Raw genomic sequence first — 27,193 nt, forward strand, 5'->3', positions numbered from 1 at the left:
TCTTTCCAAATTTAGAGTACGTCATTAATACAAGATGAGTTGCTACGGCGCGCTTTTCAATCGCGAGAAGAGCGAGGGGTTTGGGGTTCGGGAGATGGTTTCTAGGCAAAGGAGGGGTAGTAGGGGGGGGTGAGGGGAAGCTTCCATACCCCTCCCCCCCCTCTCCCTGTTTTCCGAAATCAGGCAAGTCTCCCTCGCTGTTGGGTAAACACTTGGGATTAATCTTTAACGGATTAATCAGCCGGCGCTGTGGGAGCTTGGAAGGATCACGGCGTACGAGAGAAAAGGATCCGTTGGAAATTGAGGAGTTAGGGGGGGGGGGTGGAAAGGGGGAGGTGGGAGGTGGAAAGTCCTCAGATCGATCCTCCCCCGTCAAGCCCTTGAGGTCTTTTGTGCGGCGCCGACAACGCGCCATTAAATAATGACCTCCCGAGGAGTAACTATATATGCCCCTCCCGATCCGCGCCAGACGTCTTACGCGGGGGGAAACACAAGCTGAACTTCTTGCCGCGCGCACCCTTACCACCCCCCTCCTTCCCCACCCTGTGCCCCGGGATTTATTCATAACTCCGCGATAAGTTCGGCGTGTGGTCCCGACCCCGCCCTAACTTCCGGCTCGGTCACAAAGCGGATTGATTTCTTAGCTCGCTCGCCGCTCCGCTGTAGGTTCTCTCGAGCGGACCCCCCCCCCCCCTCAATTCCTCTTTGTCTAGGACCTATTGAGTTCTTTTGAAACATCGTACGGCACACCGCAAAGCACCGCCCCCCTCCCCCCATTTTTTTTTGTAAATGGAACTGAGACAATTACGTAAAACAGAACGAAAACAATTTTTTTTTTTTTTTTTTTGGCTGTAATACCGAGCTCGGATTCTTTCCTCCGGGCGATTATTCTTTGTGTTGTCCTAGTAACTGCATTAGTAAAAAAAAATAAGGGTTGTCTGTAAAGTCGGTTTACGGACGATAATTTTACTTGTTAACGTCATAAGAAAACATTGATATAAAATTGCATGCTTTTTAATTTTCAAAAATTATTTACAGTTTTTTTGCAAATTTAATTTAAATAATTTGTTTAAATATAATCACGAACAATTAGTTAAAAAGCCTGCCTTAACCTGTTTGATATTATAGAAGATTTTATCGCACGGTGGTTGGCCGGTTCTTGCACGCCCGGCTCAGGCGGAAAGTGACTATTTTTCGTGTGTGCAGCCGGCGTTCATCGATTGATAAGACGCTATCACGTCAAAATTATTTGTAACCCGTTCCCTGAATAGTTTTCCAATATTAACTGCACACATTGACAAGCATATTAAAACAAAGCCATGGCTTTTAGAAAAAAGTTAAGCTTGTGTAAAGCATCAATTAAAATATAAATTTTTCGTAAGCGTGACAAGAAGTATTCAGTACCTAGGTTTCCAAAATCTTATTTCGTATATGCACAAAAACCGTATAAATGTGTTGTACAAATTTAAAGAATAAATTGTAAATGTGGATTTTTTTCCTTCTGTGCAGCCTAGTTATTTTATTATCTATAGTTAGCGAGAAAAATTATTCACGTATTCATTTCACAATAGGTTAAATTTGAAATTTTCGTACCTCTGCGATGCTTCTGCTATTGGCTGGCGGTTTATCCAGAGGACTCAAGGGCCAATGATATATCGGAGACGTGTTGAATGACAGTCCGCCCAGTATTGACGGCTGACAAGTCAGCAGCCGATTCGATTTAATACAATTTCTTGGACAAAATCCATTGCAGTTTTCACTGTTTGTAACGGAAAAAAATTCAAGAACGCAAACTAAGAAATGAAAATGAAAACACGAACCCACAAAAAACAAGCCTAAAACAGCAATGCCAAACTTTGGATTCTTGAATTTTTTCCACGTAAAACAGAGGGAAAAAAAGTGCAATGGCTTATGTCCAAGAAAACGTATTAAAACAAAATTATATTTTTAGTTTTTTATTTTTAAAAATTTCACAGCCTATATAAGAACACGCTGACTTCATCAAAAAGGTTTGGTTTAATGAGGAATTTTTAAAAAAAAAACTAAACTGCCATGTCCCTTGACTATTATTCTTGCCTGAAGTTTTCTAATCCTGGCACAGTATCCAAGGCGTGAATAATTTTAATACCACGCACTTAACGAGCAGCGTGGCGTACGTAAATCATTATTCTTATCCGGTTACCGCAAGCAATTTTTCAGGTGTCAACTTACTTTTTCCCCCTAGAGTTGCGAAGATAATTAAATCATAAATACAGTTTCACGGAACATAATTCGTAAACCTTGGAAGTTTTACGACATCGCCATTTTCTGCTAGGTATACCAAGCATATAGCACCCCGTGAAAGAAGCAATGGTATTTATAGTTTTGGTTGAATAGATGTAGGTATTTAATACATCTAAATATAATGGAATTATTGGGAAAAAAGTTGGTAGTTAAAGTTTCTGAAATATTTTGTGTCTTGGAGATTTCAGACATAACATTTTTTTTTGGTAAGTGTGGTTTATATCTATGACTTTAATGTAACATGGTATGAGTATATTTCTGAAGAATCAGTATTATTTCTCCATCAGGATTGACACCACATTTTCCAGAAAAGTGTCAATTGTTAACTGGCTGCTACCACATTGCTTCATTCGATTTATTTGCACATGACTGGGAAAAAACGTGATATAAATGTATAACAGATTGTAGTCTACTCTATAGCCAGCTAGTAACGTCAATTTTACAGTTTCCTATGTATACTTTTATGATGTAAGGAAAACTATTATCGGCAATGTTTTAATTCATGCTAAATAATTTAGGCTAATTTTTATAAAATTAATCATATAAAATAATTACCTTTCTACTCTCAATTTTACTTATAAACGCAAATATTGCTGAAAACATTATAAATGAAGTATTGTGTACTTAGCTATAACTAACGTAAAAAACTTAATTGAGCTATAAAATCATCAATTTATAGATGATTAATTAATTTTATACAGCGCGCTCTAATGGGATTAGTTTTAAAGGTTTAATTTATATGTGCACTTTGTTTTTATTTTTGCCCATATAATTTTATTAGGTTGTTAACATTGGCCATCAGTAGGGACACCTGTATTTCGCGAATACATTTCGTGTCAAGGTATTTCACAGAACACTGTAGCTTTTTCTAAGAGTAATGGCAAATTGTGAGGGTGCAGCAGTACGGTGACCACATTCTCATTGGCCCCGTCAAGAGCGGGACGACACCTCTCACCGACCTCAGCCAATAACCACAGGAGAAAAGCTACAGTATTTTGTGAAATACCTTGACACGAAATGTATTCGCGAAATACAGGTGTCCCTAGCCATCAGTTATTTTTCGCAGCGTTAAAGACAGTGAAAAAATAATCACTTAGTAACGTGGTATGAGGCGGAAAGATTGATAAATTGTTTAACGGATACTTATTCCCGCCCACTGTCTTTTTTCTTTTTTTTAATTATTAGTCACACTGAGTAGCCTAAGCTATGCTTATGTCCAGTGCACGTTTGCCCTAAATTCAAATGTTTAAAATGCGTGGTATAACTTTTTTAGAATATAAGTAACACACGCGTTTGCAGATATGTCCTTTTATTCAAGTTGCATGACAGAGACCTTTGTCTCGGTTCCAGCTAGTGACTTACACTGTTGGAAATCACAGTAAAAATACGGACTTTTTAACGAAGATATTTCCTGAAAGAAACGAAGAGTTCGTGGTATTTTCAAATTCATAAATTCATGAATTCATAAAAACTACACCGTATTCAAACTTTCGAGATCCGTGCTTTGCTGAAAACGAGATAAACAGTCAATTATTGTAGAAGGGCGTTCTTGCTGTTGATTTAACAAGTTTTTTTAAAATGTTTTTGTAGTGTAACAAGATTATTTAGATTCGTGCTCAGTGTAAGTGTTATCATTGCTCTTTTATTTTATGAAATTAAACGTGAGTAAAAACGAAGATCCCTGGATGATTTTTAATCAGGGTTCTTCGCGAAATTACGGTGAAAATCTTTTAACAGCGTAGACGCTAAAGATTCTGCGCGTTTCGAAGATGCGTTGGAATAGAACTACTCGTTTACGCGGAGATAGTGGGATGATTTTTTTTTTAATCTGAGGCCTTTGAACTACACGAGTGGATTTTCCGATTGTCAGGGAATAAAGGCACTTGTTTTCTGCGGAATGTTAGGACGGTCGTACAGGCAGAGAGAGAGAGAGAGAGAGAAGGGGGGGGGGGAGGAGAGATAGTGACTTATGAACCCTATGGTTGTGTTAAACCAACGAGGACGCATCCTGGCGCGAGTGTCTGTGTGATTGCTCGGCGATAGATGCCTTCCGGTCCTCGAGTGACCTTATAGATAGAGACCTGCATAATTCGCGGTTTCGATGACCTTCAGGATAGAATGCACATAGCCCTGTACACTCGAGCAAATAACGCAAGTTCATTGGCTGCCGACATGTAAGTCGTCTCAGCTGGTTTGTCTGTGATTCGATCCTTCTTTGGTTGAGGGTTTATAACTGGTTGAGATTCGTCCAGATGAACAGTAAGCCAATAGCAAAATGATCTAAGAGGTATATGTGTTTGAATTCTAGCCTATCACCGAATGAATCCGCGAATTTTGCAGGTCTCTACTTATAGAGTGTTTAGAGACCGGCCTCCTACCGATGAGAAGCACGACGACTATAAACAAAATGCAAAACAGCGCGAAATTAATTATTTCCAAACAATCGTTTTAATTTTTAGTTTATATAATTTATTATTGGGCACTATATCGTGTAATTTTGTTTCCCGTTAAGTTACTTTGGAACGGAAAACGAAAGCCAGGAAAAAGAAAATTAAATGGTAAATATGTGCAGGCATGAAAATAACATATTTTAATACATAGGTATAATTAGGGACCGCAAGAATTCGCGGGTTTAATGACCTCTAGGATGAACTTTATAGTTCTACGTGCACTCGGTCAAATGTCACCCTCGCATTGGCTGCTGTCTTGTGAAGGTATCCCAACGTAGCGGCCTGTGATTCGATACAGCTTCGGTTGAGTGTTTCTCACTGGCCCAGAGTCGTCCAGGTGAGTTGTGAGCCAATAGCAGAGGTAGCACTGAGGTATAACTATTTGAATTTCAGGCTGTCGTGAAATGAATCCGCGAATTTTTCCGGTCTCTAGGTAAAATATATTTAAAACTCTTGGTTAAATTTTTAAAAATTATTGAAACTATATTGCTATATATGTACAGTAGTCTGTATTTTGCATAAAGCCCTCGATTAAAGCCAAGATAAATATCTACCGTGCGCCTCTCTAAGTATGATCTTTGAATATATATACTGTATAGAAGTCGCGAGTGGATAGGATTTACTCTACGTTTTTCAGAAGCGTATGATGAGCAGCTTGGGAACTTCACCGCTGCAGTGCGCTGCCGTAACGCCCTGTATCGTCGTAGTTGTTATTTACACGTTAGAGCGCAGCGCTGTCGCCCGCTGTCATTCCCCGCACCCCTCATCCATCATTCACTGCAGCTCAACGTCGTTCAACGGGAGGGGGAAGGGGTGTTCGAAGAGTTCGACACTTGTCCGCTAGGGACCCCCACAAGTCGATGCCCTAGAGATGGTGGCGATTGCGGCGGTGAACTAACCAACCACCTCAAAACCGTATTAGAAATTTTAACCTGGGCTGGCGACTTCTATACAGTATATATATTCAAAGGTATGATCACTTTAAACCAGAGGCGTCAGACAGGCGAATGTGGCACGTTGCTACAGGAAACCCATCGGACAGCAAGGTCTCGGACAATACGGCCAGACAGACGCGACTGCTTGAATGTGGCAGGGCCTTAAGAGCCTCTGTCACTTCTCTCTCCCACTTCAACCCACCCCCTCCCTCTTCAGCATCTGTGGTGGTAGCGCCTAAGCGACCCGAACTGAGGTTTTCCGCGCGGCATGCATTATTTATCGAGACTCTTCCTTCCCTCTAATACTTTTTTTTGTTTGTTTTCCTACCCTCTCCTCTAGAGCTCAGTAGTCTCGCCATGTGGGACCAACCACGTGTTTTTTTTTTTTTTGCTTTCGCCTCTAGCCTCTTATCATGCTCAGTGGCCGGCCGAAGAAGATTGGCATGTGTTGTACCCGTGTTCGTTCAGCGCACGTTCGCGAGAGAAAAAAACAACAACACAAGAGTAAGCCCTATGTGTTTCTTTGTTTTGTCGTGTTCTAACTATCTCGCATGTTATAATTCAGTTTTTACTGCTTGCAATATTATGTTTATATTTTGTTAAGATGAATTTTTATTTGTTGGACCATAGTTTCTAAATGTGTAGCACGCAATATATATATTTTTTTTCCAGATTGTCACGTATAGTATATAACATACGTTTTAACAGAGAAAATATCTGTAATTATTATGTATTAGAGTAATTTGATTTTGATTGTTGTTTTAAAGATAGCTGATGCCTTTACGTTAAAGAAAGGTATATATTTTTACCGGAACCGACAGGTGGTGCAATAACACCGCTAATTCCCTAATATTTTGGAATCGGTTATAAATTTTATAATTTTGAATAATATAATAATACAAGATTTATAAAAACCTAACTTAAATTAAAAGAACTCAAATTTTAGCTAAACGTTTATTAGAATATTAATAAATATTGTTTCAAAACGCCTTAATTACATTGGCGGGATCCTAAAACGCGCATTGTATGTATAGGTAGCCTTTAAAAAGTGGCGGGTTACTTTCAGTACGGAATAAATAAAATTTAATATAAAAAATAACAATAGTATTTGATTTTAGAATAAATTTAATCATCAAAAGAAATTTAATTTTTATGGTGAATATCTTGTAGTGGTAGTAAAAACATGTCAAAATCGACATGCTTGAAAATAACGAGAGGTTTTTAGGTTAAGGAGAAATATCATTCTTAACAAATATATGAAAATTTTAAAATAAAAACGTACCAATGTTGGATGAATATGAATCTCAACATTAGTTTTTTTTTTCTCAGGAGGGGGAAAGGTGGATGCATTTCAGAAATGTTTAATCGCTTTTCTTTTTTTAGCGCGAACTGTAGGAGCGGTGTCATGCGTGGAGGGCAGATGTTTTCTGAAAGGCAGTGTCAAGGCTGGACTCACGATGATCCGTCGTGAGCGTTCGTCGCCCATCCGTCCTCCATCCGTCCTCCATCCGTCCTCCATCCGTCCGTGTGTAAACATGCCGAGCGATTCACAATCCGTCAGATATTTATCCATTTTGACGTTGCCAACAGACTAGAAGGCTTAAACAGTGGTGGAAAATCCTGTTGTGTAGGTAGATTACATTGATGGTCATGAAAAATGAAGACTTACAAACCATTGAATTCAATTTTATTTTTTGCTCTGATATTTAGTAATCTAGCCTATTTGCATATTTACATACGCAGAGACCGGAAAAATTCGCGATTTCAATGACCTGTAGGATATAGGACTCCATGATCCTCTATGCACGCGGGAAAATTACATCTGCTCATTGGCTACTGGCTCGTGACACCTGTTAACTGGGATGCTCGTGATTCGATACTTCTTTTGTTAAAGGTTTTTCATTGGCCGAGTGTCATTCAGATAAACTGTGGACCAATCACTGATGCGGTAAAAATGCAAACGTGTGTTTGGAGACACGCAAGTGTGTGAGTGTGTGTGTTGAATGGAACTTCAGGCACATTCATTTACGAGGACACACCAAGCGAGCTGTTCCCACTATGACTGGTGGAATAGCATCGTCAGGTGTGCTGATTGTCTCCCCACTCACGTTCATCCAAGACTCATCTACCGTTCGAGTGCTCTGTGACGATGTCAGAAACCCTTTTTTTTCCCCCGGGTCGTTCCCGGGGCTTTAGCGCTGTTACAAAGTCTGCCGAAGTGTGAGAACGGGGTGATTCTTTGACGACTTATCTACGACCAGCGTCGGGTAATCCCACGGTTCTAATAGCTTTCACGGGGTCTGCCACCACGCCGTCACCATCACCAACTCTGATATTGTTCCCTTTAAGGGCCCCGCCTACCTGGGCACACACACGGTGTGCAGAGCTTCAGGGAAAAAACAACGCGATTTCAAAACTACTCAAGATATCCGAGTGGGGCCTATTTACGAATAGCATTTAAGAGTTCGCTGAGGACCGAAAAGTACTTTTAATTTCGGATTAAATTTTTAAACTGTATTTTTAGAATCGTTAAAATGGCTAAAACGCGTGTTTTCAGAGTAATTTTTAGGCATTAAACAATCAGTACAGATTCTTGAAAGCACTTAAGAGACTCGCATAACACCTTTATCTTCATTTCTCCGCCATATAATGTTACGGTCACCGCTCAAATTTCGCAGTTATCCTGTGCACGACGAGAAGACTGCGCGCCAGTCCAGAGGAGACACCGCGCTAGAAGCACCAGCGAGCATCGCGCTTATCATCCCGCCTCACTGACACACATACACCCCTGACGAGGCGGGCCCCTTAAGGTCCTGTCACACGGTCAAACTTTCGCTTCGAACACCTTCCAGTATTTTGTGTGTCGCGTGAAGTCGAGGGGTTGTGACGTCTCCGAAAAAGTCACTTGCGAAGCCATTATTTTTTGTTTGACAAGCTGCATGACTTGTGAAAACGGAAATAACACCCGTTTCTGTCACAACGAATCTTAAAAATGGCGAAGAACACATGGTCGATTAAAAATATTATAAAAGTGAAAAAAAAAATAGTAATATAATTTTCGTTTGCGAATTCATGTCATGTGTAGAACTTAAAAGGAAAACTAAACATTTATTTTATTATGCAACGTATATTATTGTGAGTTCAATTCATGCATGTTCAAAATATTTAAAAAAATTTAAAAAATAGCATAGCAATTTCAAAAAATTCCGTCCAGCACTGTGATCCAGAAAAAAAACGAGATCTAAATGGAAATTGTTTTGAGGTAGCTCAGACCAAAAATAAAATTTTACTAGTGTGACGTGATTTAAAAAAAAATATGAAAGATTTTCTGTCCTATTTTATTTAATGGAATGAATTGGAAGCCATTTTCCGACCAATACTACCCCTCAAACTCTGTCGTCAAACGTAGTTGGAGTCAAATATTTGACAGTGTGGCAGGGCCTTAAGTTGCGCGTCGATCAGGGCCCGCGAGAACTACCTTCTCTTCAAGACTAAATCCATCCCTCCCGAAATGCGACCGCGGGCTGCCTGCCTTCTGCTAACGTCACAAAGATTATCTTGGCAAGGGCGCAAATCTGCAGGAGTCTTGCGCGTGGGGGTTAACCCGACACAAATAATCTCCGGATAGGTTGCTTGAATTTCATACCACCCAAATTTCGTCCTACATGCATGCAATAAGCAAAAAAAAAAAAAATGGTTGTCTGTAAAGTCGGTTTACGGACGATAGTTTAACGTGACGTCATAAAACATTGATGAAATGATTTCATACTTTTATGAATAAAATTGTATCTTTTTATTGATTTATCACTCTTTTGTATGGATGAAAAGGAGTGAAATAAAATCTACAATTTAATTGATGAATTTACTTTTATTCACACTCATTAATTCAAATATGTTTATTACTTTAACGAAGAGATTATTTTAACAATAACTTTTATACATGTTTGCTATTTAACTTCTTCCAATCTGTGTTATTCTGTTAAGGATAGGACGATGATAGGAAGAGTAGGAAACGAATGGGAGAGTTTCAAGTTTAATGTGCCTCGAAAAAGTCAAATCGATGGTTGTTCCAATCGAGTGGAAGAGAGATAGATGCGGCGAAAGCGTACAATGAGCGTAACGGGACACAGCGTAACGGGACAATGTGCCAAATGGGACACTTTTTCGTGCGTGCAGCAGGCGTTCAAAGATTTATTAGTCGTTGTCACGTCAAAAAAAGTTTTCACAGTCGCTATTTAGCAAGCGTATCTACGTCCATGACTATACATACCTGGAAATTTTCGCCGAATTCGTCTGGCATATATGGCTTAAAATTCCAAGACTTACGTTTGCTCTACCAAAGTTTGCATTTCCGCAGTGGTTGATTTATAACCGTGAACTTTATTTTTATGACTAACAGGCACTAACTGATTCGCTTGCTTCTCTCCTAGCTAAAGGTCGCAGAGGGGCGTAACTGCACAACTGCCTTCCACTCGCGAAGACTGTGCACAAGAGCACGAAGGTCTGCATTGTCCCTTGCGGCCAAGTTTCCGGAGGACCTCTAGCTATTCCATTAGGGGCGATGCCTCGTGCCGCTGCGATGTAGTTAAGGGTCATAAGTAGAGACCTGCAAAATTCGCGGATTCAATGACCTCCAGGATAGACACTACTACACTCTACACACTCGGGCAAATGCCACCTGTTCATTGGCTGCTGACTTGTGAGTCGTCTCGACCGAGTGTCTGTGATTCGACACTTCTTTGAGCGAGGGTCTCTGATTGGCCCTCATTACTCCAGATTAACAGTGAACCAATTGCAAAAAGCAGCGCTAATGTATAATTATTTGAATTGTAGCATATCACGAAATGAATCCGCGAATTTTGCAGGTCTCTAGTCATAAGTAAATGACCTAAATTATTTTATGCCTTCAGGTTAAGGCCTCTTTCTACAAATGACGCGGAATCGTAAAAACGGAAACGGATCACGGAACCGAAAGACTTTAACGTTTCACTATCCGTCTGCCGTTTCCACGTTGCACGGAAAATTAAAAAAAGGTAACATATAAGAATTAATTTCACGGTTATTATATATTAATTTAACTGAAAAAAAAAATTAAAATTCAAGAAAAAAAAGACCGCGATTGACGAACATAATAAAAATAAGCCACAAAGTTATGATAGCACGCTAGATAGTCTCGTCTCGTACTGTAAGATTTTTCAAGCCGCACAGACCCGTGTCTTACCCGGGGTTGGAACACAGAATCTCTCGCATCTGAGCTGGTGCTTCACCATCAATTGCGCTTCTAAAAGGTCGGGACAATATCACGTTCCCATTTGTTTTAGAACCGCGTGTATGTGTACGTGCTGAAAATTCTGTGGAACATATGTAGAAAAAATCAGAGTATATTTTTTTCAAGCTCTATAACTTTATTAACGCGTCACGAAAGCCGACTGCGAATAAACTCGACCACTTCAACACAATACGCTGAAAGTGATAAAAAAAAAATATTTTCCCAAAGGAAAACATACGTTGAATGCCACAGATGGACGCAGCAAGAAACAAAATTTTGGTAAGGAGTTGAAAAGGCGAGAAAGGGAGAGAGAGAGAGAGAGAAAAGAAAAAAAAATATATAGCCACGTGTACCTATGTATGTATTTTTCAGACATCTGCCCGGAGTTATGTTCGGAATTAAAAGCGCTTCCTTACTTGTAAGTTTCCGCCGTTCTTCAAAAAAAAAAAAGTATTATTCTCTTCTTCCTCTTGGGTTTACTTTTTAGCGCCGTTCACATTATTCCCCCAAGGCCACAGCAACCCCCTCTTCCCGGAAAACTCCTCACGTCTCGTTCTGGCCTCCTCTCTCTTCAACTATTCTTTTTTTTTATTCGCTGTCCGCCCTTGGCTGATTCCGACGCTCCCTTCCATCTTATAAATTATTTCCCCCCTCCCCTCTCCAACCTCCTCGCCCCCTTCAGCCATTGTGATTCCTCCCCCGGCCGCCAGGGGCGCTGCCTGTCGCCGCCGCGACGCCGAAAAGAGACGAAGAAGGGACGGACGGCGGCCGAAGATTTCTCATTTCTCCCGGAAACCTCCCGCGCTCTCTCTCCCACTTCTCCTTCTCCTCTTGGGGTTCCTTCAATCCGCGAACAGTTGCGTCCTGTCCGTTCTGGGCCCGCAAGGGGTGTACGTAAAATAAGCACTTGGGCCATAGTTCCCCACATTCGATTACTAGAGACCGGGAACAATTTCGCGATTTCCAATGACCTGTTGGATAGACTCCATGATCCTCTACACTGAGAGAAAATTTTGTTTGCCTGAACAAAATATTTGTTTATATATGGCGAAATAAATCTATATATTTTGTTAATTCAAACAAATATTTTGTAGTAGGAAAGATTCTGTTGACGCAAAAAAAAATTATTTTGTCAACTCAATTGTATATTTGGTTAGGGTGTAACAAATTAATTTTGTTACTTACCGAGTTTGGTTAAAATAACAAAATATTTTGTTCCGCCAAGTAAATATCTGTTTCGCCATATAAAAACAAATATTTGTTTGATTCAAACAAACCTTTTTCTCAGTGTATGCACGCGGGAAAAATTACGTCTGCTCATTGGCTTACTGACTCGCGTCACCTGTTTTTAACTGGGACACCTAGTGATTCGATGCTTCTTTCGTTGAAAGTTTGTCATTGGCCGAGTGTCATTCAGATAAACTGTGGCCCAATCACTGATGCGGTAAAAGGGCGAACGTATTTTGATTCTGGGCTATCGCGACATGAATCCGCGAATTTTTCCGGTCTCTATCGATTACGGGCCCTGGACCCTGGATCGGAGACGGTGAGTGCCCAATTGCACAGTCACGTGCTGCATTATAATTGCATTATTACCTATTACCTTTGAATATATATACTGTATAGAAGTCGCGAGTGGATAGGATTTACTCTACGTTTATCAGAAGCGTATGATGAGCAGCTTGGGAACTTCACCGCTGCAGTGCGCTGCAGTAACGCCCTGTATCGTCTTAGGTTGTTATTTACACGTTAGAGCGCAGCTCTGTCGCCCGCTGTCATTCCCCCGCACACCCCCACCCATCATTCACTGCAGCTCAAGTTCGTTTAACTGGAGGGGGAAGGGGTGTTTGAAGAGTTCGACACTTGTCCGCTAGGGACCACCACAAGTCGATGCCCTAGAGATGGTGGCGATTGCGGCGGTGAATTAACCAACTACCTCAAAACCGTATTAGAAATTTTAACTTGGGCTGGCGACTTCTATACAGTATATATATTCAAAGCTATTACTTACTTACACGCTTTTTTAGAATGTTATTTAACCTGAAAATACAGGGTATAATCATGGTTACTATTTTTTGTAAGTCCAAACCAAGCTGACTTGGTGTAAATTTTTGGACATACGCCATTGCTATGCACATGTTTGTCTGTAGAAGAAAACTACAATAAACACAAATGACAAAAAAACATAAATTAAGCAAAAAAATTGCTGTTGTCAGGATATAACCACACAACTTGTTGTGGAGTATTGTGTAGTGTTTATATCCTGACATCAGCAATGATTTGCTTAATTTATGTTTTTTGTAGTTTTCTTCTACAGACATACATGTGCATAGCAATGGCGTATGTCCAAAAGTTTACATCAAGTCATGCACTCCCATTGCACAAATCTTTCGAAGATAATACCAAACTAAGCTTTATTTATAATATTATTTAATTTTAAATAAACCACAGCGAGTACATATGTATATTTAATTTCACACGCGGAGATAAAAATGAAAATAGTCACAGAAAAATAAAAATTAGCTGTAGGTGTAGAATCTTCTAAGATTTCATTGAGTAGAAAAAAATATCTAAATATGTTATTTTTCTAGTTTATAAAAAAATTATAATAGTTAAACATTTAAAAGTAAACAGGGCTGGGGCCCGGGACCTAGACGTAGGGGTCCACTCAGCCCCACCCTTGCGGGGACCAAGACGCGGGCAGATGTGAAGGACGCAAGGACGAGACCGAAATGTCAACATTCTGTTCATCGCTAGAGCTGTTTCCCGCGCGCGGTCAAGTCCGTAACCGGGATTTTGTGCATGAGGGGGTCCGGTTTTGACCATCATAAAATTTTTGCATGAGTTAAGTCCTCTTTATAGTTTAAATTTTCAAAAGACAATTGACCGTCACAGTAAAATCCCTGGGAATATCGTACTTTTTTTAGAACTACAACGTTAACACGTGGAATTCAAGCAATGCCGTAACCGGGATTTTGTGCATGAGGGGGTCCGGTTCGACAATCATAAAATTTTTGCATGAGTTAAGTCCTCTTTATAGTTTAATTTTCAAAAGAAAATTGACCGTCAAAATAAAATCCCGGGGAATATCGTACTTTTTTAGAACTACAACGTTAACACGTGGAAATTCAAGCAAAGCCGTAACCGGGATTTTGTGCATGAGGGGTCCGGTTCGACCATCATAAAATTTTTGCATGAGTTAAGTCCTCTTTATAGTTTAAATTTTCAAAAGACAATCGACTGTCACAATATAATTCCGGGGAATATCGTACTTTTTTTAGAACTGCAACGTTAACACGTGGGAAATTCAAGCAATGATTTTGCTTGAGAAAAAAAAACTGAACTCCGGAAATAAATATAGACTACTTGGAAACACAATACCTGATGTTTTTTGTGTGAGTGAGGAATTTTGGGTTATAATGAGGGAGGGTGTGCATTATTGTATCCCACCAAGGATTTAAAAAAAATAAATAAATAAAATCCGTTCCAAAATAGTATCTCTGTAACCATAAGTAGCTAGGTTTGCTACTATTGTAATATTATGTCGTAGATTATTTTAATATAATTATTTTTAAATCCTGGAAGGGAGGGGTCTGGAGTCAACGGAATTCCCCCTGGATTCGTCCCTGGTACATTGATGTAGACTGGATGATTTTCATGTGAAACGCGGTATCGGTGATACTACACTCGGAACCCAACATATATTATTGCCGATATGACATTTCAAGTAACAGTGATCCAGATACTCCCTACTTTACCACGGTGACATCTCCAGAGATAAAAAAAATACATTATTTCCAGGCATAGGTATGTGCATTTATATTTTCGCCTCCTTTACACATTGTATATGTGATAATGTCTATTTTAATTTAATAAACGAAAAAAAAATGGCTGTATCAAGAGCTAAAGAACTTGTTCCATTTGCTGAGAGTCGTAAAGGAGATGTCAAATCAACTATGCCCTATAGTTAACAATAAACCAAAATCAGGACTGCCATAAGCCTAATCTAAGAGGGTCAAATAATTACAACTGTTATGATATTTTTAATCACCTGCATGAAATGCTAAACTATTTTTATCCCTGTGGTGTGACTGTGAACATTTAAATAAAGCTTATTTTGATGCTCTGTCATTCCCAAAATTTAGGTTGGATGATTTGAAATAGAAACTGCAGCAAAAAAAAATTGAAAACTCTAATATATAAGAATTTATCCTCTTAAATATTGCACTTTCAATAAATAATTCATTAACGGAAATAATTACTCGCATTCGAAGACATTTTGGAATTGAATTACAACGAAATATACCTTTAAAGTGTCGATTTAAAAAAGTTGATATTCGTCCACTTTATTTATTCCTGCAGTTGCAACAAAAGCACGTGAAACAGCATGTCCCCGTCAAAAAATATGTTTTTCTTTAAAGTCATTCTCACGCAACTGTGGAATAAGGTCAAGGCTGTCGGAATGGAAGGAGGAGGGAAAAGGGGGGAAGGAGTAGAGAAGAAAGCACAAGGAGACAGTATACTAACTTTTATTGCTCCGAGAGAGTCGTCAGATAACACTTCCCTGTTATTTTCTCGTCTTATTGTCGTTATCCCCGGGCAAGGACTCCCAAATAAACGTCGACAGTGAAGGGAAAAAAAAGAGCTGGGAAGTGCTAAAGGAAAACAGAACTGCGCGTTATGCCTGACAGTTGTATAGCACGAGGGGCGATTTAGCCAACTTCATAACGATAAGATTTTTTTTTTTTAGGTTCTTAATAGATTTCTGCCCCCGTGTTCACCCATTTTTATCTCGGTTGCCTCAAAGGTTGTTTTCCTCCATTACCTAGCTCAAGTATTAAGAGTGTAATTTGGACATTTCCTGCAAAGAATGAACTTAAAATCAAAACCAAAATGTCAGTACACGTAAATGTTCGTCGTAAAACATTTAAATAAGATATTATAAAATATCTGGGTTGATATCGTGCATTTATACCTAGTCAAGGTTAGGATAGAAACTGCCCCCTGAAACGTTCCATGTTAATTGTTTCTCTGACAGATATGCCTTGGAAAACATTCTTCTTTATAACACGGAATTTAATCAACCCTTATAACATGTTTTTTAAGATGTGCATGAAAAGGAACAACTACAGCACAGAAAGAACTGACTAACAATAAGACTGTTTGCCGTGATGAGCTCTGAGCGCGTGCGTCGTTTAAACATTCTGGAACACCAGAGGGCCGGCTTCTCTCACGAGGAGAGAGAATGCCTCTAGCCGAACACAAGCCCCTCATTAAGGCCAGCGAAGTGCTCCGCTGTTTCCGACGCTCCCCGGGAGATGGCAGCACCGCACGGGGTCCCTGCAGGCCTCCCCCCTCCTCCTCCCTTTACCAACCCTCTCTCTCACCCCTCCGCTACCAAAAGGGCGCTTCAAGCTACGCCGGTCGGGCCCCGAGACAATGAGCGATGCGTGCGGTGCCGCTTCGCGAACTTTGCCCGAGTACCCCCCCCCCCCAACCATCTTTCTCTACTCGCCCCTTTCCACGACTTTTCTCTCCCCCGGGGGAGGGGGTGACTGCGGCCGGGACTGGACGTCAGCCGAGCTGGGCAGGGGGGGGGAGAGACGCACTAATAGCCTCGCATGGGCTAATGAGTCCTGCGTGCGCGCCTGGTCTCTCTCTCCCACCCCCTCTACTTCCCCTGGGGAGAACGCGAAAGGGGAAAGGGGAAGGGGGGGAAAGTGAAATGTGGAGAGCAGGAATTCTGCTCTTTCCTCATCCCCCCTTTAACAACCAACCCCCTTCCCTCCTTCCCCAGCTCTACTCGCTGGCTTGCAAACGCGCGTCCTCTCTCCGCGTGTCGCTATCGGTACAAACTCTACTCTCCCCTCCCCCCACCCCTGGCGAGGCTGAACCAACACCTGGTCACATGGAGCAAGACCCGTATCTTAGCCGCAGAACTGCAAAACTCGCGTCGTGTGTGTAATTTTTTTTATCTCAGTAGGAATCACTCTTAAGTGCTCCGCCCACCCGGGCACACACACGCGGCGCGCAGAATTTTCAGGAAAAAACAACGCGGTTTCAAAACTGCTCAAGATATCCGAGTGGGGGTCCGTTTGAGAAAAGCATTTAAGAGTTCGCTGAGGGCCGAGAAGTATTTTTGAATTTGGATTAAGTTTTTAAACTGTATTTTTAGAAGAGTTTAAATGGCTAAAACGCATGTTTTCAGAGTAATTTTTAGGCGTAAAACAACCAGTACATATTCTTGAAAGCACTTAAGGGATTTGCATTACACCTTTATCTTAATTTCTTGCCCATATAATGTTACGGTCACCGCTGAAATTCCACAGTTGTCCTGTGACGACGAGAAGACTGCGCGCCAGTCCAGAGGAGACACCGCGCTAGAAGCACCAGCGAGCGTCGCGTTTATAATCCCGCCTCACTGACACACACGCATTCCCCTGACGAGGCGGGCCCCTTAAGTCGATTTATCACTGTCATTTTGGTTTTGATTTAAATTACTGAACATAACTCTCAAAGTTCATTTAGTTTTACATACAGTAATGTGGCTTAACAACGTATAGGTAGACAAAAATTCACACACAACATCAGCAGCCAATGAACTGGCGTTATTTTCACGAGCGTACACAGAAATGTGTAGTCCATCCTGAAGGTCATTGTAACCGCGAATTTTTCCGATCCCTACTTATTGGCCTAGTGTCGTTCAGATTAACCGTGGCACAATCATAAGGGGCATAAAAAAAGGTAAACGAGTTTGGATTCTAATCCATCCAAAAATGAATCCGCGAATTTTTCCGGTCTATAGGTGTGAGGCGTGTCTGAAAACGGTTTTTGAAAACAAGAAACTCGCGTTAAAAATTCCTTTGATAAATGTGTGTATTTCCGTCGTGTGGTTACGTACAGAGTTAGTGGTTGATTCACAATCTTCAATTAGCTCACGCACTTGCGTACACAACACATGCAGCTTTCTGTGGAGCATTTACTCAAACACTCAAACAAACTATACTATAGGCTATTGGATTTAGAACATATAACGGAAGCCATAACCTCTTTTCATAATGAAGTTTAATTAACTAAATAAAAAATTGCTGAGCTGTAATTAAAAAAATAATTTTCAGAATTTCGCACACTGATGTATATTGAGTTAATGTATCATACAAATATATTAATAAATATATTTAAATGGAGCCTAATAATGTTTTCTTAGCACGTATATCTCAAACGCATAAATTAATGTTAAAACAGCCAACATTATTGGATTTGATTGCATTATAAACATTTTATTAAAAATTATTTTGGACATGTACGCCATTTCTGGTCATATATTTATAAGTTAATAATCGAAATTGTCTAAGTTAAAATTTTAAAAAAATAGTATAATACACTAACGATTTAAATTTATATCCATGCAATATTTTAAAGCTGAATAAAAATTGTCAAATATTTTTTTTCCCCTGAAAGTGAGTTTTTACGATGCATGCGCAGCATGCTACAAAAATTGACAGGCTGAAAAAAGGTTACATGCAAATAAAAATTATATGTGCTTTCAAATCATTTACTTTAGTGAATGATATGGAATACTGGTCCATGTTATTAAAAACATTTATTTACTGTGAATATTGGTGATAGAAATTGTGTCTATAAATATTTACAACTATATTTATATAAGTGACTTAATGTTCCCGTATGTATAATATATTTGCTTCATAAATTATTATATTTTTATTAAAAAAGTAATTGGAATTAATATTAGGATTATTTACTGGTTTTCATTATTAAATTTAATTCATATTTATTATTTTAATTGTGTGTTTAAATTAATATTGAATACTGAGTATTTATTGAAATTATTTAATTTGATTGAATCTATACTTTATCAACCGTATTTGTAATATAACTCCAGTCCTTTATTTATAACTCCACCTTCTAACACGTTAACATAAATAAGTACACGATCCCAATTTTTATTTTTAGTTTGTGATTTCGTGAGTTTCATTGGATTAAAAAAAAAGTATAAATATATTTTTTAATATTATTGGATCCAGACAATTAAATATTACACTACCGACATTTCCGCAAAAACACTGCGCAAACGGCTGGTTAAGGTGAACCAATCACGCAGAAGAAGGAAAATACTGTCGTCGGCGACAGTCCCGAGATGTATGCGCATTTGAAAGTCGCTCTCCGGGGAAAGCGAGCGCGCGGAGGCAGAAGTGTGTCGGCCTCCGTAGCGTATTCGGCATCGCACCGGGCTACGGTAAGGAGGTTCTGGGTTCGAATCCCGGGTAAGACATGGATCTGATTTGTGTCGTCTTAATACCAACAACCACAACTAAAATTTAACAATAACTTTGGGTGATACAAAAAAATAAACACACAACATTAAGGGGGGGGGGGGGGAGATGATTGGCACACCGGTGACTGTCAAAACTTGCCAGTGTGCCACCCATCTTTAAAAAAAAAAGAATTGTTAAAACATAGTTCCCGACGCGGGATCAAGGTCACGACTTGGCCCAGTAGCAATCGCCTCGAACCCCACCCACCCTCTTCCCGCTTTTATTTTTGGTTTAGGATTTCGTAAGTTTCGTTTCATAAAAAAAGGAGGGGAAGGGGGGTTTTGTCTGTAAAGTCGGTTTAAGAACGATAATTTTACGTGATAACGTCATGAGAAATCATTGATGAAAAAAATGCATACTTTTTTTTTTTAATTTTCAAATATTATTTAACAGTTTTTTTTACAAATTTAATTTAAATAATTTGTTTAGATACAATCACGAACAATTAGTTTTAAAAAAAAATCCCGCTTAACCTGTTTGATATTACAGAAGATTTTTCTCGCACACGGTGGTTTAGCCGGTTCTTGCACGCTCGGCTGAAGGCGGAACGTGACAAATGAGTCATTGCTTTTATCGTGCGTGCAGCCGGTTGACGTCGAATTTATAAGACGTCATCACGTCAAAAAAAAAGTACAAATACATTTTTTTTCGCAGTGCCAACTCAGGTCACGTGACTACTCCGCAAAGCTGGACCACAGCCTGATTGGAGGGTTTTGGTTTCTGCCTTAGGCCCGCCAGGGGCGGTGGTTGTACCGTTACTGATGCTCGCGTCTCGACGGCCTGGCGTCACGTATCTTCAGGAGAGAAATTGGGGGGGGGGGGGGGGAAGGTTTGCCAGTCCTCCGTCACCGCGCGACCTCCGACCGCTAATCGCTAAGGGTTGAGTTCAGAAGGAGGGTAAAGGGGGAGGGTGGGATGGTACCTCCGCCCTGACCCCAGCAGATTTCTCGGCGGGCGAAACCCACCCGGGACGGGGATCGGAGCAGAAGGGCACGGCTAACCACCGCCTCATCCTCGTGTGCTCGTCCGGACAGGACACTTCCTCGTGTCGGGGTCCTCGAAGTCCTGGCGCAGGACCTGCGGGGTGCCACAATCACCACCACCACCACCACAATCCCTCCATCACCACACACCTGTCCCGCCAGGGACCGACGACCCTGACGTAAAACTAAAGGCCCGTCTACAATTGTCCTAACCCGTGCGTGGTCCGCGTCCTTATCCGAATGTGAATGACGTCACATTGACGTACGGAAAACAGCTTTGTCTACTGCTCGATTGTTTTTTTTTATTGTTTCCATGCATGTTTTGCAAACGGGAACCGGAAACTCGAATATCGTTAGTGTTCTTGTTGCTGTTCAATGCTACCAAAGGACACAGGCTGGGACAAAAAGTTCAAATTGACGAATTTCTTCGGACAAAGTAGGTTCGGACCTTCGCCCACATGACGCATGGCGTCAGAGGGTCACGTGGACCAATCACCGACGAGTGTCCTTCTGTGCCACTGGTTAGGACATTGCAATTGTAGACTAGGCTTTACAGACATTCGTACATTTGTACATTTACATGAAAAACAGCTGTCTGTTATTATCTACGCAACACTCACATGTGTTGCAAATTGCATCATCCACTTATTTATCCATCTGTCAAATATTGTTTTAAATAGGAACGCGGACCATCAACTGCAATACTGCGGTTTGGATTCTTACTCGGCCATTTGTGATTTGTGTCGTCCCAGGACCTCCAATTGTTACAATTTTAAAATTTGTAAACAGTTCCCTGAATTGTTTTTCCGGTATTTTATGCGCACATTAAAAAAAAAGCACGGTAAAAGAAAGTAAAAATTCGAATTGTTAAATATTCGGTTATTTTTCACATGTTTTTGAAAAACAAATATGCTTGAATGCAACGTGAATTTTCGTTTGAATTTTTAATATATAAGTATTATCGTGAAAATCACCAGTCTTTAGCACCTATTTCACACTCCAGTGAATATAGCTACAGCACTACCATGCAGTCTTCAAGATATTTCTGTGAACGCTTTTCTCGAACATCGCCATTCGTACATCTTTTGAAGAAGATTCTGAATTCTTCAGAAGATCTGCACACCGTATGTGTGCACGAGTAGGCGAAGCCATTAATGAAACTAAAAATGCTCACGTGTTGTTATAGAAGAGAATCAGCCACCCGTTTCTTCATTTCAAAACCACCTCCTGCGCCGTCGAAGACACCAAGCGCTAACGATCTCAAGATATCGATAGCTTCGGGGTAATATCTCAGTTTTTTTTGACGTGATGTCTTATAAATCGATGAACGCCGGCAGCACGCACGAAAAAAAAGCACGACCCATTGTCACGTTCCGCCTCAGACGAGCGTGCAAAGAACCGGCCAACCACCGTGTGCGAGAAAATCTTTTATAATATCAAACCGGTTAAGCCGGATTTTTTTACCTAATTGTTCGTGGTTGTATTTAAACAAATTATTTGAATTTAAATTTGCAAAAAAAAAACTGTTAAATAGTATTATAAAACATTAAAAAAGTATGTAATTTTTCATCAATGTTTTCTTATGACGTTATCACGTAAAATTGTCGTCCGTAAAACGACTTTACAGACAACACCCCTTTTTTTCTTCTTTTTAACCCCTTGCGGAGCGTGCCTCAGAGACGACACGACGTTACCGTTAGCTGCGGGAGGCGGGCTCCGAGGAGAAGGGGTAGTAGGTTGTGCCTGAGGAAACCCCTTGGTCCAAAAGAGGGGGTTGGTTTTGGGCGGTGGGGGTTGGGGTTCCACCGGAGGTGTGAATGCGATCTGCGAGAGTGAAGAGTCCTCTTGGAGGCTGCAGCCCGGCTGATAAGACCAAGGTGCCGGAGCGCGCGAGGGAAACCAGGAGCTCAGAGAGAGAGAGAGAGAGAGAGAGAGAGGGGGAGAAAGAGAGAGAAGAAAGACGCGCCATTATCCCGGTGAACCCGGGATGGGATGGTGGGGGGGGGGGGGGAGGAAAGCCAAGGAAGATGAGACGTGAAGAGGGAGAAGGTTGCGGGATGTTTCCCCTCTGAAAAGAGAGAAGTATGTTCAGGGGGGGGGGGGGTAAGGAACCGATTTTAATTTGAAGATAAAGTCCGTCGTGGCAGGGGAGAAGTCGGAAGGAGTTGCGGTATATATATATACACATATAAATATATATATGTATATATATATATACATACATATAAAAATAGGTTTCCTTGCTCAAACACGGGGATTAAAAGAGTTCTCTCTGCGGAGACGCGCGCACTCCTTCTCACGCTCGCAGCGAGTTGGAAGAAAAGGGGAGGGGTGAAGTGTTAAGGGGTTGGGGGTGTAGGGGGAAAATGCTTACAAGATAATCTCCCGCCTGGAATCGGAGGGCGCTCCACCGGCTTAGCTACCTTAATTAAAGGAGCTTTGCAGTCGTTTTCACAACAGGAAGGCGGCGCCCAACTTCAAGTTAAGTGAAACGGGATAGGAGTAAAAAGAACCGGGATCAGCCGATTGCCATCGATGGGTGTTTTCTTAACTTCCGCTGCTTCCCACCACGCAAACTCCTCCCCCCCCCCCCCTCCTAATCGCCCAACACCAATCATTTTGCCGAGGACAACACGTTTATAAAACGCGGTACCCCTTGCTAGAAAACATTTCCTTCCGACTGGCCGAGCTACAATTCCACCGGGTGTAAAAAACTAGGCAAAATTTTATAAATCAATCACAAACATACATTTTTTAATACAATTGAAACCAAGGTAAGTTTATCCACAATCGTAAATTTTTAAACTGAATCACTGATTTGTTTCAGCGAAATAATTCAAAAGCCAAGTCTGTTACCAATCTTTTGAATGACTTGCGAATCAATTCCATTGTTCCGGGAATTTAAGTGAATGGCTATGGAGTCCGCTAATATTAAGAATAAATTTTACGCTGGTTAATTCTGAACTCCAGGTGTAATTGCAAGCTGATTGATTGAATCAGTTTTTGTGCCTGATGACGTAAACATGTATCAGTTTCCGAAACTTCACAACAGTTTTTTTTTTCTTCACAGGAAGCATACTGCGTTCGTCTTTGTTGTAATCGTTGTGATGTCCACAATACCTGTTTAATTTCATTGTTGGGGTTCTACTGTTCGCTGTGTTGTCAAAGTTTGTTGTATGTCTGCATTTAATGTTTTATTTGTTTTAAACTGTCTCAGTTGTTAAAACAGTTGTTTGCCCCACTGTGTTGGCATGGGCTGATATTTTTTCATTAATAAAATCCTTCCGTGGAGTATTCTGTGCAAACTGATGTTTAATTTTTGACTTCAGATTATTTAGGCTTCTTCTCTATGGGTTTACGGTTCCCTGTGAATTTATGTTATCATTTTTATTCTTCATTCTGGCAGTTTTTCCATGACAAACTGTGCAAAACTGGAATGGCGTATGTACAAGGAAATGCATTACAGCATTAGTTTCGTACTAGAGTTAAGCCTTCTCTCCGCTGTTGACTCGGAAGGCTAGCCGATGACCAGTGACGGATTACACCCGTCACTTCAACCACAGTCTACTAAAAATGCCCCAGTTAATTACTGAGCCTATCTTAATGGGGGTCTGATCCGCCGGATATTGATACTGACAGACGGCATGCAAATGGCTTGCCGCGGGAGAATATGTGATGATTGGATTCCAAGGCCCATTTGCATACTAATTACAGTTACAATCCATTATCGTAAAATTCTATTCGCTTCGCTGCGAATGCAATATATGGGTTCCATAGAAGTATGTTGCTTTAATGGGAAGGGTAAGTTGCCATTTTTAATTAATGCAATTTTAAATAGCTTTATTTTCAGACTGTTTTTTTTAAACGTGACTCTGTTAACACGTGGTGCACATTTTTATTGATTTTCTGGGGCTTTAAGAGAGGGACTCCCATAAAAAAATATGTATATATATATTTTTTGTAGTTATTCTTAGAAAAAAACTCTGATTTTTTCACGAGGGTAAATTATTAAAATAGCCAATCGTTTTTTTAACTTAGACAGTTTTTTATTCGTTATTTATGTCTCCTCTCACCATAAAACTAATTCCATTTCATTTTAACGGATTATTCATCTGAGTACCTTTGTGTTTCCTCTATCCATGATCCCACTATTTCTGCTGGTCTCTTGCGATATCCCAGCACTCTGCTTATGAAAGTTAAGAGCCAATTATAAATTACCCACAGCCGGTTAAAGAGTACTGACTGGCAAAACTTATTCAGGGATCTTAGTAAATTTACGGGCATCTATTAAAAATACAATTTAAAAACTTAACCCAAAATCAAAAGTACTTTTCGGCCCTCAGCAAACTCTAAAATGCTTTTCGTAAGCAGACCCCACTCGGATATCTTGAGTAGTTATCAAATCGCGTTGTTTTTCCTAAAGCTCTGCTCAACGTATGTGTGCCCGGGTAGGCGGAGCCCTTAAAAAAATCCTTAAGTCCATAGTGAAAGCACTACTTTTCCTTCCACGTTTATGTTTACTATATGTTTTGAACCGCTGAAACACGAATCCGATGAAATTTTTTTTTTTAATTTTCGGATAAATAAATCTTAGTTTGTTGAGGTGCATTCTTCACTGGAAATTTCGTAAATTTACTGACTGCATTTCTGACGGCGCAGAGACGTGTGTGGTAAGGCACCTGTGGTCTATATGACGCACGGGTTCCAAAATCGTTAAGGGCGACACCGGCACGCTCATCACACGCCGCTTCGCCTCTACGTGAAGTGAAAATAAAAACAGGCTTCATTATGGAAAACCAACTAAACGGAAGCAGACACGTGGACGCGTGGGAATTTGTGGAAATTTGCTTCACAACACAAACTTTGCAGATAGTAATAACATGTAGCTCCGAGGCTGAACCACGTAGATAAGTTAGTGTTCCGACGTTTCGCTCTGCGGGAGTAACTATGACTCTCTGAGAAGGGATACAGTCGTTTGAGGTGTCGGGGCATGCCGTCCTGGTATCCGAGACTAGCGCCCAACATAGTTACGGAAAGGTTCCCTGATGCGTCATACATAGCCTCTCAGGAACAAGGCGACCCCCACCTCCTCGTGGTACCGCTGGTTTTCTGACAGGGGCTACGGCCGATCCCTTGGGAAAGGAGAGGTCCAGAACAGGGCTGGGGGTCAGGTTGGGACTCATGGAGCGGAGATTTCCCCTTCACTGGAAACCCAGTCCAGCCTACCTTCTTACAGGTGTGGTTGCCACCCGCTCTTAGTCCAAACATCTGACTAGGAGTAAGGGGGAGGCATTACCGGCAGGATTGCGCGCATGTCAGGGCTAACAACCCTTGGCATGTTTACCCATTAATTGTTGCAAACAGTAAAGCAAAGCCAGCAGTCATCTTCGGGTTTAGAATCAACTGAGAGCTGGAAGTTGCTAGCGCTGAATGTGCACTTGAAGACCCCTGACTAGTGTGTGTATACACACACACACACACACACATATATATATATATATATATATATATATATAGAGAGAGAGAGAGAGAGAGCTCTGAATGTATTGTTGTCAAAGCTTGCAATATTCTTAAAAAGTAATTTATTAACTGCCTTTTAGCTTTCTTTGGATTGAGTGAGACCACTACCGAATAAATAATTATGTTTCCGTGTGAACGCTTGCGTTTCGGGCACAGCCTTTAATGAATCGGACGTGTTTTCAACAAAAAAAAAACTTTCAATTATTTAAAAAATATATATATGACCACGATAACCTACGTTCAAGATAGAGAAGTAGTTTATTAGTTTATTAGTTGAGAACAATTTTTGGTAAAGTGACATAAAATTTTACATGGATTGAAGAAATGCAACAGACTGCGAGACGAATACAAATAGATTTTTTTTTTTAAAAAAAACGATGGCTTCGTTCTTTTGCTGGCAATTTTGTGTACTCGTGCACGATCTTGTACTGTTAAAAATGTCCACCTTAAATTTGTGTAGAACGCTAGAAATTTGTCAATTTACAAATATAATCATAAATTAACGAGTACTGTGCAGACACATAAAATTTTATCGCAAATTTCATATACCAGTGTTAACCCCTCTACATACAATAATAAAGAGTCTTCAAGCGAAAAATTTATGTGCCTTGTTTCGTGACAGGTGCTCTATGGAGGTTCCCGGTACAATAGCAAGACGTGACTTAGAAACACTCAACGCCGAAGCACGAAACTTAGAAAGTCATAACCTAGAACTGTCACATCCGCATTGACACGCGACTTAGAAAACACGCAACGCCGAAGCACGAAACTTAGAAAGTCATAACCTAGAACTGTCACATCCGCATTGACACGCGACTTAGAAAACACGCAACGCCGAAGCACGAAACTTAGAAAGTCATAACCTAGAACTGTCACATCCGCATTGACACGCGACTTAGAAAACACGCAACGCCGAAGCACGAAACTTAGAAAGTCATAACCTAGAACTGTCACATCCGCATGAACACACGACTTAGAAAACACGCAACGCCGAAGGAACGCAACTTAGAAAGTCCTAACACGTAACTGTCATAACTTAGAAGATGCTCTCTTGTGTGTTGCTAGGTTGGGTGTTTCCAAGGTACGACAGTGCCTCGGTGCTTGGTGACCTGGAGCAGGAGGGAAGGGGAAAGGGGGAAGGGGGAAGGGGGAAGGGGCAGTCTTAAGGGATTCCTCGAGGACGAGGTGTGTTTCCTTGTAAATGGGGGGAGGGGGAGTTGGCGGGGTCTAAACAAGCTACGCCAGGGCTGTAAGCCCGTAATTAGAATGGCTGCGGCGGCAAGACTGAGGCGCCGCGCAGGGAAGGGGAAGGGGGGGGGGGTGAGGGCAGATAAGATACCAACTACCGGAGATAAGACACTGCTACCCTACCTGCCTCTCCCCCCATCCACTCAAACCAGCTACACAGTTACACACA

Source organism: Bacillus rossius, chromosome 14, assembly GCF_032445375.1.
Source record: "Bacillus rossius redtenbacheri isolate Brsri chromosome 14, Brsri_v3, whole genome shotgun sequence".
NCBI classification, from domain to species: domain Eukaryota; kingdom Metazoa; phylum Arthropoda; class Insecta; order Phasmatodea; family Bacillidae; genus Bacillus; species Bacillus rossius.